The sequence below is a fragment of the Sylvia atricapilla genome, chromosome 2, assembly GCF_009819655.1.
Source record: "Sylvia atricapilla isolate bSylAtr1 chromosome 2, bSylAtr1.pri, whole genome shotgun sequence".
Lineage (NCBI taxonomy): Eukaryota > Metazoa > Chordata > Aves > Passeriformes > Sylviidae > Sylvia > Sylvia atricapilla.
In genome coordinates, this window is record NC_089141.1 from 1,705,626 (window position 1) to 1,714,061 (window position 8,436).

The window sequence follows — 8,436 nt, forward strand, 5'->3', positions numbered from 1 at the left end:
TGTCTTCTTTTTTTTTTTCCTCAGGGAAACCTGCATTAGTTTGAAAGAAAGGGATCAGATCTGAAGCATGCAGTTAGAAAGACTCCAGCTACTAAACTATGAATAAAAATGGAAGAATTCAGCCCCAAACCAAATTCAGTTAGGAATAGAAAACATATATATCAAATAAAATTGAAATTCCAAGGAGATTTCTGATACACAAATTGTATTTATAATTTGGTCCCAGCATCATAAATTGAGTAATCATAAAGTCTTAGTCAAAACTTATTTTTAGAGCAAAGAAGTGTAGTTTTCACTGAAAAGAAAACTGCTTTCAGAATCCAGGCTTCAGCACAATGACAAGTTAAAACTAAGTTAAAACTATTCAGACAGTGTCCAGTGTCTGTGTGTCAGCACTTTCATGGAAAGGAACATTTTGACCCCTTTTTTGCATCATTTTTCATGGGGCAAACACGTGTTTCACACACAAAAAAAGTACACTAAGGACTCTTAAAAGTTGGATTTCAAATTAAATTGGGTGGTTCTCTTGAACTCAGTCTTTTTTTAGGGGATAGATTCCTTTTTTTTTCTGGTGCATTCTTGTGTGTATTTTGTGTGCATGTTCACATTTCAGGAAAACTAACAAAATAAAAGCTAACAAAATAAAAGGCCATTCCTTCAAAGCAGAAGAGTAAGTGAACATCAAGTGTCTTCTGGGATGTCTTGATGTCCCAAGGCTGTCACCTCCCCTCCTACTTATTCTCTTCAAGTGGTGAGACCCAAACCATGTGGCTTACCCCTTCAGTTGGGGGTTTTCCCCTCCACAGATTTCCCTCTTTTGGTAACATATTTTGGGAACACTGCAAAAAATTACCCTCTTGCAAAGCCACTCAGATGTTGAAGTGCCCTCTGCCTCGCAGTGCCACCACTGCTGGGTATCTCCTAAGAGTCACAGAAGGCAGGAGAGGACAGAGAATGCTGCAGGGAACCATCAGATTGGGTGCTCATTGTTAAAAAAAAAAGCTCATCCACCAATTTCTCTGGTCTCCTTCCTGGAGTTAACATTACCCAAGTGCTACATGAGCTCAGTGAGAGTTTCTGTTAGTCATGAAGCTGATTTTTTTTCTGAGCATCCCTTTACTGAATATGATCACGATCCCTTAAGTTTGGGAAAAAACAATGCAACTGTGTTCTCAGGCCAGGAGGGAAGGGAGTGGTAATCAAACAAATCTGGGAAGCAATTACCCCCAGATCTGACCCTGTGGCAGCAGAACCCCCACAAGGCATCATGCACATTCATATCGTTACCATAACCCAGGTTTAATCACTCTAAGCTTATACTTTGGTGGGCAGTGATTTCAGAAATTATTTTTGTTTTGCCAACTTTTGTGAGCAGGCTGATGCTTGCACATGAAAATGATCTCGTGTTCGCAAAACGTGGATCTGTAAAATGAGCAATGGGGCAGAATGCCTGGGATCTGATTTATTTCTTTGGTCTCTGCATGGAGCTTTCAGAGTGTAGAAACCTGCACCAAAGAAGGAGGAAATTATTTGAAGGGAGTCTGCTTTCAAGTAAAAATGAAATAATTTGCTGAATGCTTTAGATACTGTTGATGTTCTCAAATTTAAGGCAAGAAAAGAAACCTTTTCCAGCAGCACAGCTGACAGCAGGAGCCATCTCTTTGATCTCTGTCTGCACACAGTGGGGTGATGTCCATGAATTACAAGCAAATGAAATGCACTGTCATTCTTAAATAAAAACACACGAGCTAATTTCTTTGAGACCCCAGTGACCAAGTGATTCATCTGCAGGTTTGGAAATTTCTATCTTGCAGTGCTCTTCTGCTTGGGGTAAGTCACTTGACCTCTGTGTTTCCCAGTCCTCCTCCCCACAGCCTTTGTCTACTGATGAAAAATTAAGTATGATTTACACAAAGTGGTATGAACATATTTTCCTCCTCCTTCAGAACTTGTACTCTGGCATTAATCAGACCTGCATTCCCTGACATAGAATATGGTTAATTAACCATATATAACCACAAGTCCTCTGCCAGCCAGGCTGTTGTCTGGGCTGGCTGCTCCAGGGGGATCTGTTGGCCATCATGGAGCCAAAGGTTTGGGGACCCAAATACTGGAATGTGGAGGTGTCTTGGGTTACAGTGTGAGGTGTAACCAGAGTATCTACCACCATCTACATTACCTTCTGATGAGCTGTTCAAATGAGTGGAGCAGTGTCTCTTTATCTTCTGCATGACCCCAATAACTCCCTCCTGGGAAGCAGCAGCACTCTGAGGGTTCATCTGTGCTGATGGACCACCAAGGACTCCACAGAACGACTCAGAGAATTACATCACCCCATGGTGGAAGTCCCTGGGGGATGTACCAAACAGCCCTGCCTGCCTGGGTATAATTTGGGGGACACCACAACATCTCCACTTGACACCCAGGGGACAAAGAGCTCTTGGCAGCCACCACTGGATCTCCAGAGAAAGACCAGACCTTTGCACAGGATCACTGCTTCAGCAAGACTGGATCCATCCTCCAAGGGGAGGATGTATACATCAGTTGTGTACATCCAACTGCAGCCACCATTTAACCAGACTGCTACTGCCACCCTGACCAACAGGGTGTCAGGTCATATTCTGTCTTTCTCAGCTTAAGCCAGTGTTTCTATACTATTGCCTCTACTGTAATTTTCCTATTAAATTGTAACTCTGGCTTGAAATATCTCAAAGTGTAGGGATTCCACCTCCTGGCTTACCTTCCACAAGGGCAAACCAGCACAAGGGGTCAAGCAGGAAGCGTGGTGCCATGAGACAATGGGAAACACTTATTCTCTCATTCTTTAACTCCCACACTGTGATGGGGCAGCTGGAACTTCCCAAAATGAATACCTACTTGTCCAGGATCTTCATACAAGGAATATTTACACCACTAATGAGCATTAGCCTAATTAATCCTGAATGTATCAGATCATGCACATGCATCTCTGGCCATGTGATGGCCAGCACTAGCCTGGAAGCCACAGCTTTAGGTAGGCTGCTGAATGTCTGGAAATCCAGCAAATTATTTATAAAAGTGGTAGATTATCATTAAAACAAAAACAAAAACAAAAACAAAAACAAAACCAACAAAAACCTCACAAAATAGGGAGAATATTGTCTTGATCATGGAATGAGCAAACTACCTCAGCAAGCCACAGAAGAAGAGATTCTACACAAAGCAGTAGAATGATAGATCAGCAGTCAGACAACAGATAACAAGTAAAACAATAGAGCAATAGAGCAAGGTAAAAGCAATTAGCTATGAAATTCATGAAGAGGGAGCTGCCAAGGCTCGGTTTTGCCACTGTGGTTGTACCAAGTTGGCTTGTAAAAGCTGAGTATGCACCAAAAATCAATCAGTTTCCAGGCATAGGAAATGCCTTTTCATCTGTAAAAATGTTTCCCTGCTTGACGCAGAACTGGAGTTTCTCCATGGAAGAAGCTGTGCTCAGGCTCTGGTAAGCTCTAAAGGGTAAGGCTGAATTTTAGTGTCAACCAAGAGGCTTCTAAAAAATGCTTTTGGTCCACATTCGGATCACAGGTTTTCAGGACAAGATATTTTTGTGTTTTGTTCCCAGCAGCTTCTGTGAAGGCCAAGATACTACACTGATAAATGACTTTCAATCCTACAAAGTCATCTCAGTTTGTAGGAGCCTTGGGGCCAACCTGACCCCTTTATTCAGCAGCCTCAGCACAGGAGCCCTGGACATTCTAAAGAACATGAGACTTGTTTGATTTGGACTGTGGCTGCTCTAGGATCTCACTGGTCACTGGTGAAACCACGGAGGGGTTTGCAGTCATCTCCTGGACCACAGCACAGCAACATCCTCCCTGAACATGAGGATGGAGTCAGAGGCTTGGCCAAGAGAGCACAGCATCTCTGGAGCTACATGAGATGTTCACTTGGTGCAGCACAGGATTCATGTTAGGAAATGGAGAAGTCACTGTTTCTCCATACTATGAAAAAAAATTTTTTTTTTTTTAAATCTCAAAGCTGGATTGTTGATTTATATTCTAAATACTAAATTATATTTACCCTCTCAAGCTCTGCTACAGAATTGGGCTGCTTCTTGCACACAAACCTAACACAAATCCTTACAGGAGCAGGGCCTGGCTCCATGGAACCAGATAAATGCCTAAATGATGCATGGAGTCAGAGGCTTGGCCAAGCAAGAACAACATCTCTGGAGCTACATGAGATGTTCATGTAGCAGCACAGGATTTGTGTTAGGAAATGGAGCAGTCACTCTTTCTCCATACTATTAATTTTTTAAATTTTTTTTTTTTTAAAAATCCTCAAGATGGATTGTTGATTTATATTTTAAATACTAAATTATATTTACCCTCTCAAGCTCTGCTACACAGTTGGGCTGCTTCTTGCACACAAACCTAACACAAATCCTTACAGGAGCAGGGCCTGGCTCCATGGAACCAGGTAAGTGCCTAAATGATCCCTGCTGGTATGTTTTGTTTTATTTTCAGTTGTAACAAGACTAAAAATTCCTTTATCTTACCTGCTGCTGGCCCTGAATGAATATCAGGAGGTTTGGACATGTGGCAGCTCTTCTTGGCCTTCAGACAAAGTGAGATTGTTTCCTTTAGTGCAGCCAAACAAGGTAAATAACTTGGAGGGATTTGACGTCTTCAAAGTTCAGTTTTCAAGGAAAGGCGATGCCTATTCCAGAAGAGCTTCAGAAACAGCCTTAGCAGAGAAAAAACCCAAAAAAAAACCAAAAAAAAACCCCCAAAAACCCCACATTGTTTTCCATGCAAAATGGTACTGAAGTAGCTCTTGGGGAGTTGTCCTCCTTCATTTTCCTCCCAAAATATGAAGAAAATTGTTCTTCTCTTTTCCAGATCCCAGGCAGACATGAGCAGTGGCTGGAGGGAGGGGATCCTGCTGCTCTGTCCCTGGGGCCCAGAATGAAAAATACATGGAGATGCTGGGATGAATCCAGAGGAGGCCAGAGGTCCTCTGAGGGCTGGAGCAGCTCTGCTCTGGAGACAGACTGGGAGAATTGGGGCTGTTCAGTCTGGAGAAGGCTCCAGGGAGAGATTAGAGCCCCTCAGGCCTAAAGGGGCTGTCAGAGAGCCGGAGAGGGCCTTTGGACAAGGGGCTCAAGCGACAGGACAAGGGAATGGCGTCCCGCCGCCACAGGGCGCGGTGAGGCGGGATATGGAGCAGAAATTCTCGGCTGTGAGGGTGTTGGGACTCTGACCCACGTTTCTTGGGGAAGCTGTGGCTGTCCCGTGCCGGGAAGTGTTGAAGAGCAAATTAGACGAGGCTTGCAGCAACCTGCTCTTGAATCTCGGATTCGGAGATTTTGCACGCAGAGAGGCGCACAGGCCCCACAGCGCCGCCCGCGCTGTTCACAGAAAGCTGCTTCGAAAGGAACACTCCAGCGGCCGGCTCGTTGGTCTAGGGGTATGATTCTCGGTTTGGGTCCGAGAGGTCCCGGGTTCAAATCCCGGACGAGCCCTTTCTTCTTTAATCTTTTTTTTTTCTTTCCCCGTCCTGCCCCTCGGGCCGTGTTCCCTTTCCACGCGCGCTGCCCGCCGCTGTACTTTCGTTTTCCAGGAGAATTCCTGAGTGCGGCGTGGCAAAACGCGCTCTGAACGCAAAAAAAACAAACAAAAAAATACAAACACTGCCCCGATCTGCTTGTGCGCGTAGAGAGGTAAAAAAAAAAAAAAAAAAAGAAAAAAAAACTAAAAGCGGGCTCGTCCGGGATTTGAACCCGGGACCTCTCGCACCCTAAGCGAGAATCATACCCCTAGACCAACGAGCCGGTTGTTTCGTGGGGTTTTCGCTCATAGTTTATCCCTGCCCCGATGCCAGCTCTCGGCCGTGGGCAGCGCTCGCACGGAGCCACAGTCCCTGGCAGCCCCGGACCTGCACGGATCTCCCCTGCTCTGCAGCCTTTTCTCCCCTTCGTACCCGTCCCGGCTCCTACCCACCCTCTTCCATACCTTACATCCAATTCTGCAGATATTTTTCTACTCCCGCATCCACTTCTGTAGGCATTTTCTCCCCTTTAGCACTCATCCCTGACCCGCTTCTGCTTGCACCCACTTCTGCAAGTGCCTTGTATCCTCACATCTCCCTGCACCCATCGCATGTCCCCGCTTCTTCAGGATCTGGACTCTCACACCTCGCTTGTCACCCTGTCATCAGCAGCTCCCTGTGTTAGGGCAGGGTTAAGGATTTCTGCAGCTGCAAAGGTGGGGAATAGAACCTCAGCTTCACTGCTTTCATGCTGTTGTTTTAACCAAATCAAGTATAACTTTGCCTGGGTAATCAGGGGAGAGGGAGGATTAGGACGATTTGTACTTATGGCTATGTATCTTAGAAATAAAGCTATTCTCTACTAGGTTGTGTGAAACTGTACCTAATCATCATCTGATAGATGATATAATTGTAACGATTGTTGGGAGCTGAACGTGATTATTACCTTAAACTAGAATCGTGAGAATCACAAGGGAAGCTATTTACCAAAATTCATGTTTGGGTGTATACAATAGAACAATGTGGGCTTAATGATTAACACAGAGTTGTATAATGAAAAATATAATAGTGCATGTCTTCTGTTGGAGTTAGATTTGGGTCTGTACCCCGACTCCTAGAGCTCTCAACAAAGCACTGCACGTGATTTTATGTGTTTTCCTGGCTAACACCTGAGCCCTTTGCACCCACCTGAACACTCCCCCTACAAACCCCTGATGTTGCACCTCTGCATCCCTGGACTGTGCTGGCAGCCACCTCTCCAGGACCTTTTCCCCAGCACCCAGCCCCACAGACACTCTCAGTGCTCACTCAGTGGGCCCTGCAGGTGAGCCACGAGGGAAAAACTCCGTGCTCCATCCCCAGCGTCCTCCAGCCTCTGTGGATAGCCAGAGCAACTGGATTTCCCCACGATTTTTCTTCGGTTGTCGTGTTTCAAGGAAAGCACGTGGATCTGTGTGACACCTGTGCCAGACATATGGCACCACTCACAGAGATACACCCAAAATGAGTGCTTGATATTGACCTCCCACAGACTTTTCATCCACTGATATTAACCTCCCACGGACTTTTCATCCCCTGGTATTGACCTCCCACGGAGTTTTCATCCACCACAAAACTTTTTTCAATGTGCATGTAGCCTCCAAGTTCAAGGATTTTGCTACCAGTGGTTAGAAGAGTAAGGATGAAACCCCAGCAAATACAATATTAATTTAGATTTTCACTGAAAATTTCAACAGCTCTAAAGGGTATGAACTTTAAGAGAAATTAAAGTTGAAGATTTTTTTTTCTTTTTTTTTTTGGAGAAAGCAATTTGGGCATTCAAGGACAATGCAACATGCAATAGAACCATAGAATGATTTGGGTTAAAACAGACTTTTAAAAAGTGACATAATCCAACCCACTGCCATGGACAAGGACACCTTCCACTAGACCAGGTCTCTCCCAAGACATGCCCAACCTGGCCTGGAACACTTTCAAGGATGGGGCAGCCACAGCTTCTCTGGTCATTCTGTGCTGGGGCCTCACCACCCTCACAGCTAACAATTTCTGCCCAATATCCCATCTAACCTCACCCTCTGGCAATGGGAAGCCATTGCCCCTTGTCCTGTCACTTGAGCCCCTTGTCCCAAAGTCTCTCTCCAGCTCTCTTGCTGCCCCTTTAGGCACTGGCAGTGACTCTGAGGTTCTTTCTTCTGCAGGCTGAACAGCCTCAGCTCTCCCAGCCTGTCTCCAGAGCAGAGATGCTCAAGACCTCCTCTGGACTCTCTCCAGCAGCTCTACATCCTTCTGATGTTGGACCCCAGCGCTGGAGGCAGCTCTGCAGGTGGGATCTAACCTGAACAGAAAAAAGGGGGCAGAATCCCCTCTCCCCTTCTGCCATTTGTGGGGAATCAGCCCAGCACACGGAGGATTCTGAGTGTCAGCACACACGGCTGGTAGTGTGGACATCTCATCCCACATTTCTGTGCCACACGTGCTCTGAACTGCACAGAAAAGAGAGGAAACATCAGAGGGAGCAGAGCATGGTCTTCTCATTTCAGGTAACTTCAGTGTGGAGACACTGCCTGGGTAAACAGTGTCATGTAAATGTTGATGCCTCAGATGTGGTCCTGTCACTGGTGGGATGTGACAGCCCAGACTCACAGGGAATGGCTTGTTTGATGTGAGGAGCGTGATATGATTTGGGGAAGGTGGGGAAGATTCAGCCACGTGAAAAACAAGATAAAAGTGAGTTTAGGATTGAGGCTAGTGGCTCTTTTAGAAATAGAAGACAAACCAAAACCAAATGGCGACTTAATGCCAGAAAAATTCTTCTATTCCAGAAGCAGATTTTAAAACTCAAACTCAAAAACACTTCAAAGTTTTCTGGACATGGGGTCTCAATGCAAGTTCCCAGTACTTAGTCCT

The 8,436-nt window shown here is 45.4% G+C and overlaps 2 non-coding genes across 2 annotated transcripts; one reads left to right on the forward strand and one right to left on the reverse strand.

The window, feature by feature from the left end:
• The first annotated feature begins 5,431 nt into the window (after positions 1-5,431).
• Positions 5,432-5,503, forward strand: TRNAP-UGG (transfer RNA proline (anticodon UGG)). The gene has a single exon. It is a non-coding gene; the product is annotated as a tRNA-Pro (tRNA).
• A 237-nt stretch (positions 5,504-5,740) lies between these two features.
• Positions 5,741-5,812, reverse strand: TRNAP-AGG (transfer RNA proline (anticodon AGG)). The gene has a single exon. It is a non-coding gene; the product is annotated as a tRNA-Pro (tRNA).
• Between the last annotated feature and the right edge of the window lie 2,624 nt (positions 5,813-8,436).